General features: G+C 37.5%; 1 long non-coding RNA gene across 2 annotated transcripts in view; it reads left to right on the top strand.

Moving 5' to 3' along the window:
• LOC149200350 (uncharacterized) overlaps window positions 1-13,010 on the top strand; it is a 53,775-nt gene extending 40,765 nt beyond the window's left edge. For both annotated transcript variants that reach the window (XR_016253826.1, XR_016253825.1), the window contains exon 4: window positions 12,150-13,010. This is a non-coding gene — a long non-coding RNA (uncharacterized LOC149200350). The remainder of the gene's footprint in view (window positions 1-12,149) is intronic.
• The last annotated feature ends 406 nt before the right edge of the window (window positions 13,011-13,416 follow it).

Genomic DNA, 13,416 nt, shown 5'->3' with positions numbered 1-13,416 from the left:
TAGAGTTTGAGGATGTTGTAGCTGGGGTATTTTCAATTGCCTCTTAAGTGCAGCATTATCATCACTTTTCTTCTTAATAAGCTGCTCTATAGCTTTTATATTCTTGGGATCGTGTCCTAATTCAATCATTAAGTCTTCTAAGGACTTGATCCTTGTATCCTTGGCCTGTGAGGAGGCCTTCTCTAACTGGAATTATGCTGAGATGTTATTCAGAGAGTTCTGTAGTTGATGGGCTGCTATGGCTTTACCTGTCAGGGTGGAGTATATCATCTCCCTAGCCTGTTTGTGTAGTTCAATCCGGTCTACGGAATGGATATCCCTTGCCAACACTTCAAAATCTACCTTTTTGAAATCTGATGCTGTCTTTGGCTACTGGGCTGTAGGCTTAACAAAGGTCATCTACAACTTTCCCTCTTTAATGTCAAAGGCTGACATTAGCCTTGTTTGATTGGTGGGAGTCAGCTTCAGGTACTGAGCATATGTTTGGGCCTTAAGCCTCTCATTTCTAGCTTTGATTTCTTTATATCTTTCCTTGATATCTTGGTCTTTGTCAGCAGGCATTCTGAAGGAAGACACTTCAACACTGAGTTGCCTTTCCAACATCTGAGTTTGTGATGTGGAAGGCTCTTGCATGCCTCCAGATGGAGTGGTAGGCCTACTTCTTTCTGCTCTTGTATTTGTGACCTCAGCTGAGTCTTCAGTATATTCCTGCTCAGAGGCTGGATTTAGCCTTTGCCTCTTGTTTGATTCCTGCTGCAAATCAGAGGTGGCCATTCCTGAAGTGGAAGCCCCTTCTTTGTTTCTTTTTGGGATCTTCTCCTCATTCTGAGGAGTCTGCATAACTGGAGGGGTACTCATGGTTCTTTCTAGTTCTTCTGGTACTTGCAGAAAAGAGCTGTCATCAAGCTGCTTTTCTAAATCAATTAGAGCATTCTCTACATCTACTCTGGTGCTGTCTTGGTCTACTAGGGTACCCTCCACCCATTCTGTCTAATTTGCATATGCTTCTATTTCAGGTATGGGATGGTGGATGAAAGGTCCTAGCTTGACCTTTTGTCTCTTCTTTGTGATGAATTCCAAAGGATCATATCTCCAAACAAAACTTCTTTGGAACTTCATTCTCTGTAGAATTAGGTCTGCTTCTTTGCCTTCTTCTTGGCATTGACGAAGTTTACTTATCTGCATTGATGATTTGTCTATAGTATTCTAATGCAAACAACCTCATTGGGAGGTATCTTGGTAGCTTGTATGGTGCCAACATGCAACCATAGATTCTGATTTATGTATGGTTCTGGTAAAGGTACCAGTCACCCACTTTGGTCTGTTTAGACAATTGAAGGACTCTCTTTATTTCTGGATTGATTCTAGGAGGGCTTCCAGTCAACATTGTCATGACTGGATGTACAAATAAATCAACAAAATTAGAATAAGAGTATGGAGACTGAGATTGGTGGATCAACGGGGTCCAAAAAATGACTGACCTGGGCTGACCTTTGGTGTCCAGTTTCTGAAGGGTGAATGGGAACTTATCAGGTTGGTAATATATGAACATATGGTATAAAACTGAGGAGTACTTGAAAACCCTTTCATTGTTCATTCTAAGGAATTGCTCATGCATCCTATCAGCTATAAATTGGGCATAGTCATAAATGACATCAGGAGGCTACCATGGAGTGTAGATGGACATGAAGGCAAGGATTACCTCATCAATGTATTCACTAGTGGTGTTCCCCAAAATGCAGGATATCATGGCTACAATATTTTGGCCCCATGGGGAAAAAGAACAGCTACATATGGGGGGGAGTCTTTAGGGATGTGTCTCTCTTCTCTGATGAAGGTTTGGAATAGTTGGGCCAATTTTGTATAGCTAAGTTTGGGATACAGGTCCAACAGGTCTCCAATTGAGAGTGGGGTTAGGCTTGGTCTTGGTTGGAGTTGCAACATTTCATTAATGGACTCAACAGTGATGGTGAAAAGGGGTTTTGTGAGGGGGACGAATGAATTGTGATGAAATTTAACACATTTCCTTCTTAAGTCATCAAGCCGAGGGTCCGGTTCCACCAGAAGTCAGAGAAATGCTCTGAGCCTTTTTGACTTAAAAACTATAGGTATTAATATTTTTATTATGAAAGGGAAGTTAGTGAGTGTCATGGGGGTTAAAATGAATGAGGGGATGTTAAGTAAACCAAATTGTGAACCATTGCTTTTGTTTTGTTTACCACTTATGCATATTTAAATGATGCATTTGGAACATTGACATAAGTGCTTTTTGTATCAAATGACATGATATTTCTGCAACCTTCCTACTACTTAACCACTTATTTATCCTACCATTTTTTATTCATTTTATTTGGGTGCATTTAGGCTAGCAAACCTTTATCAATCTTCTTCTCTTCTTTACAAAATAAACTATCTAATTCTAACCTTGTATCATCCAAGGGCTCAGCTTAAACTGATGAGCTCTTTTTATTCACTCTACCTATTTAATGATCTGCGAAGATTACACTGTTTGGTCATATTTATTCACTACTTATAAACATAAAATTCAAAGTATGAAATAGCCAAGTTTAAACATTTTGACTATCATGGATTGCGGCATAAGTAACAAGCTGCACACAATCATTTATTATGCATAAAAAGTAAATAGTAGTGGCATTTTGACTTGCACACTTTCATGGTCTCTTTTTGTCTTTTGGGGTTTATATATTTTCATTTTTTTTGACCTTTTCATTTTTTTTGTCTTTTAATTATTCTTTTAGGAGATACCCTCTTTACATTTTTTAATTTTTTAATATGGAAAACATTTGCAGAAAGCAAAGGTATGTACAATACTACAAGGCTCAACCTTAGTCATTCAAAATTATGACTCCTATTGGTATAGGAACCTAACACTTCCTGTATTAGTATTTCTTCCAAACAAAGTCTGCAATACTATATTTCCATTCTTCAAGACTCGATCCTACATCTGCATATAGGTCTGCAAGGTTTGGTCTTTACATTGTTCTGCGCACTGATTTGCAAGAGATATTCCATTAGTCTGTAAGATTTGTAAGAGAGTATCACTGACACTGTGCTTCCTCCAGATGTCTCTTCAAGTCCAAGATATCCCCTTAATTGGTTTCCAACGAATCACCACAGGTACGCAAGTCCACAGAATCCCAAAAAATATATTTCAGTCACAAGAATGTAAGTCCTAAATAAGTCCTCTTCAAATTTTCAGGGCAAGACAAACATTTTTCTATCACAAGTTTGCTGGTAAAATGAATATCTCTTGCACAAATTTGTAATTTCCACCTCTATAACATGACACAGTGCTAGACGAACTTCATTGCAGATGTTAGTTATGACTTTGCTAACCACAATTTTGTAAGTAGATGTCTTTATATGACTTGTACAAGGTCTTCAAATATATTTTCACATGCCTTCGAGAGGCCACGAGGTGTGAATTATTCTATAAGAGATCCTCGCTTATTTACCCCTTTTTTTAAAACTCTTCTTCAATGCCCTTTTTTTTAACTCTTATATAAATGTTGAATCAACACAACCCTTGGAGGAGCCGACGTAGCAAATTAGCCCTGACTTGTAATTCAACTTGCAGATACAATCGTGGTAGACTAGAGAAGATAACAAGGTGAGTGAGATCGAACGATGGCTGACGTGATCAAATGGACAATGGTGTTGCGGATCTCCAAGATGCTCGCTAGATAAATTTTAACGTGAAACTCACACTCACAAGAACTTGCCACGTGGTGTGGTTTTGACTGATTGCGGGGTCAAATGGGACAGTTAACTCCAATGCATGTTGAAATTCCACACCTCTTTTTGATTCTTGATTTGCAAATCAAGACATGGGACCATCGACTAATTGGATTTCCGAGTCTGCTGACTGTCGCAGTTGTGGGGATGGGAGATTGTTGTGTTGTTGACGTGAGTGTTGAGGTGTAGTGGACCATCGAGGGAGGGGACCATTGTAGATAGCATTGCTAACATGGATAGTTAGCGACCACGAAGAGATAGACAAGAGAACCAGTGAGAAGTGGCTGCCAAGATAACGATAAAACATATATGTCAAAGAAATATAAATGCCAATATATAATATAGTATGCCTATATATATTATATATACATGCCAATATATATATGCATAGAGATTTTTGGTCTTTTTATCATGCTTTTACTAATGTTTCTGCTTCAACATATACCCATAACACCAGTAGGAATTGTCATCATCTTCAGTCATGCTTAGTCAGACATACTCAAGAATTCATTCGTGTATGTTTCAACAAAGTACCTGAATTGCTCTCTTATTGACATCAATGACAACTTTATCCAACAAGATGTTGGGGTATATATATATATATATATATAATATATAATATTTCATTCATTTTCAATAATGAAAACATAAACATATTGATCCATACATAATTGAATTAAATAATGAAATACATTGATCCATATTCGTCGTTCATATTGGTACATACATCTTTCATACTCATCATTCATCCGTACACCATGAGATTCAATAATGAAATACATTGATCCATATTCATCATTCACCATTCTAGAATGTACATTGATTTAAAAATTAAATTTATCACTCATCATTCTAAAATGTAAATTCATTTAAATTTAAATTCATCATTAATCATTCTAGAATCTAATTAGTACTAAGCAAAATAAACTATAGTAGATACCAATGTTATCGAAACCAAACCGATGATCGAACCGGAAAACCCTTTGAACTGAGAAATGGTAAAAAAATTGGACCAAAAACTAGGTGACCAAAAACACCTAAAATATTAAAAGTCTAAAGAAAAACATATATATTTATGTGCATCCATATGAATTCAAACCATTTATAGACATATAAGCAAAAACTCTCATTTATATAACATGTAAGAGTGCAGATAACCAAACTAGCATCGAGTGCAATCAATCTCTGGACTGAAAATACACCAACAAATAGGCTCTAGGTGGCCTCTAGCATCCAAAAAAAATCATTCTACAACAAATACCTACATATCATCAAAATCATTACCTATATTGGGATCTTCATCATCAATATCACCCTCTAAGCATTAAAATAAGGTAGAAAAAAATGTAGTAGGTTAAGTCAAGATTTTGTTTGAGTGACGGGTACATTTTTAGTAGGGTCATGCTAGAGGAGTTTGACAACCAATGCCACTAACATCAAGGTACATAGAGGGCTTGGTGCTCTTGATTAAATACTAGTTCCATGCCCTTGTACGTTACAAAATCCAATGCAAACATTGCAATCCCCCTGATTCTGAAATCCTGAAAAGAATTGAAGTCTGCTATATTTTGAGTGAGATTTAAAATTCTATTTTCTCCATTTGAAATCCAATGAGGTTGGAACCACTCTCAAACATCGAGAGTCATTTTATGGTATTGTTAAAATTTAAGTAAAAGGATGAAAATGAAAGATAAAGGAGAATGCCACTTTTACTTTAAATTCTTAAACATTACCATGAATTGCATAGCAATAATAGGGCCATAGCCTTGAATATTAGGCTTCCCCACCCAAAAGTTCTTGAAACTCAAAAGGGTGCTTCTAGGCTTCCCCCTTTTGAGGGGGTGTGCCTAGAAGCATGCGTTTTGGGGAGATGCATCATCCACGCTGGGGAAACGTTTCCCGAGGAGTCCCCCCTGCCTAGGTGCGTGCACTCGACCCTGGGGGATGTGTCCACGTGGAACATTGATAATAGGACCTCCTCATGCACTAGAAAATAGGAGCTAAATCCAAGATCAATGCAAGGATTTAGGAGCTCAGCGAGGCAAGGAAATTGAGGAGCAGGATCATAACTCTTGCAAGGTTTTAAGCTTAGAACAAGCAGGGAAGACCATAATGTTTTCTATTGAAACATGACTATATTGTAAGAGATCTATTGTTCAAAATTTGTATCAATAAAATTATCAAACAAGCAGAGGGTTTTCCTAGTTGGGTTCCTTAGAAAAATATTGTATTTTGTCATTGTGAGACTGTGTTTTATTTCTGTTCTATTCCGCTGCAAACAAGTAGGGAAATTTTGTGTCTTTATGAATAGAAAGTAGTTTTCAGAATTGTTCATTGAAGCAGTTGTAGTATTTCAAGGAAATTCTACAAAACAGTGGAAGAAAATTGCAAAGCTGAAACTGCTCTGCGAGCCCCCCTAATCTGCCTACACCCATGCTTAGACTTGGTTGAATGTAAAGAAGAGAATCCTTGAAAGAACTGATTCAGAGTCCAGACACGTGAGTGCTCATGTGTGAGTGATACATACACCCTACACTCGTGAAGAAATATACAAGTGTGCAGAATAAGGACAATTCAGAGTGAGTAGAAGAAAAATACATTTGCAGAAATTTCATTTTTTTTTTGTAGAAAAATGTGAGGATACCTACCAATCACAACAGGAGAATGCTTTAATGCCTAGAAATTCTGAATGAATTAAAAACGTCCATATGCCCAGCAATTAAACATGTTCTAAGGCACATACAGAGCAACCCCTTTTTCGAAAGTGAATGTTTTAGGTATGACTCCACCTCTTGTGAGAAAGAAGAAATTTATATGCCAAGAAATGCCTCGGAGATTTTACACAACAATGGTATGGGGATGTGAACATTATTATTTAAGACATCTTGGATACCAGAAAGATTCTAATGCAATAGAGAAGGGTATAGTATCTTGCAGTTTGGCTTAAACATAAAGGGATAATATAATTGCAGATCCTAACAGAGATACAAATACCGTGCTATTGGAATAAATCCCTAAAATTCATACACAAACATTTTCGGACTTGTATTTTTTATTTTTATCTTTTCACTTCTGAGGTATTTACTTCTCAATTTTTTTTCATGAAGCATAAGCGTCAAAAAACAAAAGAAGTTCTTAGCTTATGAATAAAGTTAAAACTAAAAATCTACATACCCTTTTAGAACAAAACCATAAACTTATCCAAAATTATTCCAGAAAACAGTTAGAGGAAAATTATGAGCAAGTATGTTGGAGTCTATTCCCATAATCTGTGAAACAAGAAGAATGAAAATAGTTGATCCAACAATATAGAGCTAAGTGAAAACACCCAAGCCATATAGAGCTAAGTGGCTTGTCTGAGAAGGAAAGAATATGGAGTCAAGTAATGAAAGAACACAAGTGAAGGCACCATCTCAAAATGAGCGCATGTCTAGTGGCAATGGTGCTCCGATGTTGAGACTGAAAGAGGGGGAAAGTCTCATGGTCAAAGTCCTTAATCACTTTGAAGGAGTCAATGCACCATTTGAGGTGGTCCTCTGTAGAGTATGTGAGATTGAAGGGCCCTTGCTGTGCAATCTTAGGAGGGATCCTATGATTGGAATTATAACAAAGAACCTGCCACTCCTACCAACTCAAAGCAAAGGGGAAGAAACTCCAGTGTGAAGGTGGTTAGTACTCTGAATTGAGGGAGTTTGTCTCTGGGTCTAGGACCTCCTAGAACTATGTTATCCATTAGTCATATGTGTTGAAAACTCGGGTACCAAAGAAGTGTTTCCTAGTGCATTTATCGTTTTGGCCTAGGAAGACATATTAATGACCTTTTTGTCATGTGACATTATGAGTTTTATTAATGTCATGGAGCAAAGTTACTTTTTATGGGTTACGTACTATATACTTTAATTTATTAATGTCACTAGTGTTATAAGGTGACTTTATAAGAAAAGTACAAAATACATCTTTTAATATTAAAGTGACTTTATGAGAGAAAAAATGTACAAAAGTATTAAAAAGTGACTAGAAGACTCATTAATTGAGGGGGGACCACATGAGAGAAGGGGTCAAGAGAGGGAATGATCTCCACCCTTGATCTAATGAGCTGAGATTTAATCTCAACCATTAGAAATGAAATGATATTTTAAGGTCCACGGTAGTTTATGAGACCATTAGTTCCTTGTTTTTCACTTTTTGCAATTCAATCTTTTTCTGATTCAAATTGATGATGAGTTGGCCCAACCTCCAACAATCCCCTTGCGGAAAAGACAATGCCAAGAAATTAATGCTAACATGTTCTCATAACTTTCTCTGATGTCTTTAAATACATCACATTCCAAAATGAAATGTTTTTTTGATTCCACTGCCCTAGACGTACAAAATGTACACACCCGTTTTTCCTAAGCTTCTTTTGGCCTTTTCCATTGTCCCATTTCACACCGAAGTTGATGCGAGTTGGTCCTTAATTGAGCAATAAGAACCTTTGCCCTCCATGGAATGCTAGTTCCAATGAATTCTTTTTGTTGTAGATCACATGTAGGGTTGAATTCTTCAATGTAGTACTTCTTCTTTCTACCCAACTCTTTTCCCCATACCCTTTTACGAAACTTCTCCATAACAAAATTCTTTAGCTCCTTGCTGTTTGTGGGACAAACATTGGGGTAGATATTCCATTTTTGTATCCATGTGTAGTTTTGTTTCATCCATGTTTTCTTTCTTTCACTCATGCCTTCATTGAAGATAACGTTAGGTCATCTACCTACTCTCATTTGCTCAATTCTTTTTAGATATCTTATGAGCTGCACCATAGCAATTGCTTCGATGAGAGTTGCTCCTGTTTCACTTGACATTATCTCATAAGGTATTGAACTTTTTATTTTGAACTTCCTCATGATCAAGCGTTTTTGGATTTTCTCAATTTGTTTCCATTTTGAGACGGGGGTGCTACTAGCCCACAATTCACACCATATAGCATCATTGGACAAACTAGGAGTCCAAAAAGCATTTTAATTGTTTTCCAATCCCATAACTCTACCTCTCTACATCTGTTTTGAAGAGCATATAATGCTTTCCACCCTCCTAAAATTCTCTTCTTTCTGCAGTCCTCCCAATTGAGTTTGTTGTTGAAATCAATCCCGAGGTACATGTACTCATTTACTTCTTCAAGAATGTTGTCTTCAAAGAAGAAAGTATGTTGGCTCTGCTTTCTTTATTTAGAGAAAATCATTATTTTGGTCTTGCTAGTATTGACTTGCATTCCCACTGCGCTACAAAAATGCTCAAGGGCATATAAGTGTAGTTGCAATCCATGGGCTGATTTAGAAATCAATAGCATATAAAGAAGCTTTATCACAAACTCCCCCAACCGAACACCATCTCCACCTTGCAGATTTAGCCACGCTTCCAATTTTGTCAATATATAAACCAAAAAGAGTCGGGGATAAAGGGCAACCTTGCTTGACTCCAATGTCACTTCTAAAGCTTTCTGAAATACCTACTGAGGTTCTAATTTTGACTTTCACCTCTTCATAAAGTCTATGGATGGTGGCTCTATAATGCACAACAATTTCAAGTTCTTCCATTCTACACCACAACTTATCTCTAGGGACCGTGTCAAATGCTTTTTTGAAGTCAACAAAACAACAAAATACTTCTTCTTTGTCCTCCCAAACCTTTTCAACAATGTGTCTCAATGTGATACCATGATCCACTGTAGAATGCTTTGGCCTAAAAACTGCTTGTCCCCTTGTCCTCTTTTCTTTTACTTCTGCACACTTACTGATTCTATTTTCTACCATGCTGCCGAAAAGCTTTGCAAACAAAGGATTGATCATAATGGTTCTATAGTTGGATGTATTATTAAAGTCTCCACTTTTAAAAAGGGGTTTTGCTAGGCTAGTTGTCTAGTCTCTTGGGAGTCCTTGTTGAATGATGTTGTTTAATATTTCCATGATGTGCGGTGCAAGAGTGTTCATTCACCATTTTAGATACTCTGCTTGAAGTTCAACCAAGTTCTTTGATTTTCTTGTTTTCAGCTTCTTAATTCCACTCTCCACCTCCTGTAACGTGAAGAGCTTTGAAGTTGTGTTGATCTTGTTTGGGGGGGGGAAGGTGGGCTTCGCCTCAGATTCTTTCTCAGAGAGTTGCCTTGCATATTCAAACCATTGATTGGATGTAATATTATTTTCAATTTGCTTCTTCCTTGTTGCAGTTCCTGCCAAAAAAAACTTTGGATTATTCTTGCTTAAATATATTTACTCTTCTCGCCTTGTTTGCATGAACTCATCTTTTTGCCTTTTTAGTATTTGCTTATGTAACTTTACATTCATCTTCTCCTTGCTTGGCTTTTTCAAGGTTCTCCTTGCCATTTTGCATTCCTCATCAAACCAAACATTTACAGGACAACAATTTGATTTTGATTTCCTATTTTTTGCTCTTTTGCACTTCTCAAGTGCACTTTGAATTAAATTTGTTAACTCATGACTGTTGAAGCTTTTGAATTATATTTCCTATTGAGGGTTAGGGTCCTCTTCTTTTGAGGAGACAAAAAAAATGAAGGAAGTGTCTCTCATTATTCTCATGTGCATTTTGAGAAGAGGAGAAGAGCTTGAGAGGAGGCTGAGATTGCAGAACTGAGGAAGGGAGATTGAACAGCAAGAAGGCTACTGAATCTGAGTTTCCAGCTGAAGTATACTGGCACGGAGATTGAGAATTTTGGGAGGGTTAGCAGGCTGAGTTTCATAGGGTTTGCAGGTCGAGATTCAAGTGAAAGTCTGTGCTGGTTAGGAGGGAGGCTGAGAGTGATTCTCAGCGTAAAACTTGTGGAGGAGAAGAGCTGTTCGAAGCTCTATTTTATGGCACAGTCACAGTTAGCTGGGCCGCTTTTTTAGGTCTGTCAGAGACCCAAACACACAGGTTGAGGCAGATACAAATTTGCACCAGACTTAAGGCTGATAACAAAGGAAGATTTCTCTGAACACGTCATTTTCTGAGCTTTGATTTGACAGTGGTTCTATTGTTTGAGATCTGGAACTGTGGCTCAAACTCCTAGAATTAGAGCTGATGCCTTGACACATATTCCAAAGAAGCTGGAACAACATTTAAGGGAAGATAAGTACCGTAAAATGTTATTTGCTGTGTAAATTTCAGTAGATTAAAAGCAATAAAATCTTCCTTTCACTGGTTTTCTCCTTCCAGGGTCATTAGACCAAAAACATTGTCTAAAAATTCCCGAGTGTGTGCTTGTCTATTTTTCATATCATCCGGAAAAGAAGTGCAGAAGTAGTCCTTAAATGTTTCAACTAATTTGTCATAAATGTTTTATATCAGCTAACATTATCTGGGGCTGTGGGCGTTAAACATATATGCTAAAAACTTGAAACTGGGAAGGGCTATCAGATTTGAAAAGTTTGTCTACAATATGACGCCCATCTTAGGCTCTGGGATGAAAGCTCAAGAGTATGATGGGTGGGTGGTGCCAAGAGGTGCTCCAGTGCCTCATCAATTTGATAGTTGAAGACGTCTGGATCTCTACATGTCATTTGCTGCCCTGAGTGGGCTGAACAGAGTGATCTTGAAAGAATCGGGCGCGCAAGGAACATGCTGGGCCTACAATTTAAAATCGACAATCTCCCTCATAAAAGGGCTAAACATCTTTAATATGAGAACTGAAGGAAGGTAGAGAGGGACCCATTCGAATCTCAGTATAGATAGAAGAACCTCTTCTGGATCTTGTGGTAAATGCAGTATTTGAAGATGAGGTGATCCTCTGACTGTGTCATGCATGTGGCATGATTGTTCATGTGGACGTGTAGATGATTTGCCATAAAAAATGGAGGATACAGCAGTTTGATTAAGCATCAATACAGGACCCAGAATCTGGAAAGGTGAACAGCTGGAAAAGATGTTCTTATTTTATCTTTGTAATCCTCTTTGATATCAAGGGTTAGATAGTTAAAAAAATATTACTTTCATGTTAAAGGGGTGTAATCTTTGGCAGTCCAATACTAAAGTTTGATGTAATAAAGCCACATAATTATTTACTTTAATAAAGAGATACTGGTTATAAGTTGTAATTAGTTAACAAAGTATGTCGGTCAATTAGCTAGCATTATTATCCAATTAAGGAAATAAAAGGTGATCCTGCATATTGTTTATCAAATGAGTCCATTTCAATGAAGTTTATGGTTTACATCTCTTGCCTTGTATTCATTTTTTAAAATGCCAGAATCTTTTTGCGGTGTTTATTTTTTTTTTGTTCGGCAGTTTATGGTTTTGATAAGTATAAATAGATTGTTAAGTTGCATTAAGGGCAAGGTATTCTTGTTTGCCCGATCACTAGATTTATTATCTGTATTGTACGTAAATTTTAACTTACAACCAAAGGCTTGGTGATATTTCAGGCGGATCCCCATCATCGTGTGTTGGATGTTGTCAAAAGTAAATAACCTTTCATTCATGAATAAGCTTGTGAATCCAGCCAAGGGAGATGGATCTACCCAGGTAGTTGGCAATCATGATGGTGCCCCACTTTTCTTCATGGATTGCAATATCGAAGTTGTAAAGAATGTCTAACGATGTGGGTCAATGGCATTAGGAAGGACAACACTAAATACCTATAGGAGTACACTAGGCCGCTCTGAAAGCCTAAAATAAGCTAACAAAGATGCATGTTTTAGTATGTGTACTACATCACATCTAAGGAAGAAGAAGAGGAAGAAATTTTGGCTGCTGCATTGACAACTGAGAGGGTACCAACACTGATGATGTTGTTTGGAGAAAAACCAGGGTTGAGAAGGCCTGGGTGGTTGAGTTGGGAAGGATCCCAGGGGATATGAGCAAAGATTCTGGTAAATTTGAGCCCAAGGGAAAATTCGTGTTATAGGGGACTGGCCTGGATGGGACTTGTGGTAAGGTCTATGCTGGATTACGGGAGTGAGTTCTCATATATGAGCAGCCAGGCCTGAGTGAGTTTCTGGAGTCTGTTCATAGTCTCGCTAATCAGGTTCTTGCTGTTTCATGCAATAAATGATCAGTCTGCTGCTTAGTGCCCTGGTGGTCTGAACTAGGCTGGAAAAATGAAGTAATCAGTCAAACTGAGCAGGGTCTGTAAGAAGGCTGTAGGGTTTTCCATTTGAGGATTACCCACTCACACATACAAAGCGCGAAACATCTCTTGTCAGGGTAACAGAAGAGTGTATGGAGGGAACAACTCCAATCCTGAACAAGTAGTGAAATAGACATCACATCTGTTTCAGAAGAGATTGGAAACAAGCTAGGGGTGTGATTCTCTTTTGGCCAATGAAAGATGTTAACTTTCTGTAAATTGAGACTAGTGATGATCACTTGTACAAACCACTGATCCTTATGAAGGGTTATTGTCCAGGTTGCTTAGGTATATTTTTTTGTTAAAATGAATGAAAATATCTTTGTTGTCGATGTGTATACGAGAGACTACACTGCCGCAAGGTATGTTGGCCATATACAATTGTGTAGAACAATTCACTATTAAACATTCAGGTTTTTAGAATACTTTAATGTACAAGTCTATGTTGTGCCAAAAACACACAGGAAATTGTAGTGCACAAGTTTCATTTTTTTAACATTTTTTTATTATAATGTCCTTAAAGGAAAATCTAGCATTGAGTTATTTCTTTCACGTCAGGTTTT

Source organism: Pinus tabuliformis, chromosome 2_1 (genome assembly GCF_031772625.1).
Source record: "Pinus tabuliformis cultivar Carrire ecotype Pingquan chromosome 2_1, CPIR1, whole genome shotgun sequence".
NCBI classification, from domain to species: Eukaryota; Viridiplantae; Streptophyta; class Pinopsida; order Pinales; family Pinaceae; genus Pinus; species Pinus tabuliformis.
The sequence above is the reverse complement of the archived record's forward strand: the minus strand, read 5'-3'. Positions and strand labels throughout refer to the sequence as shown.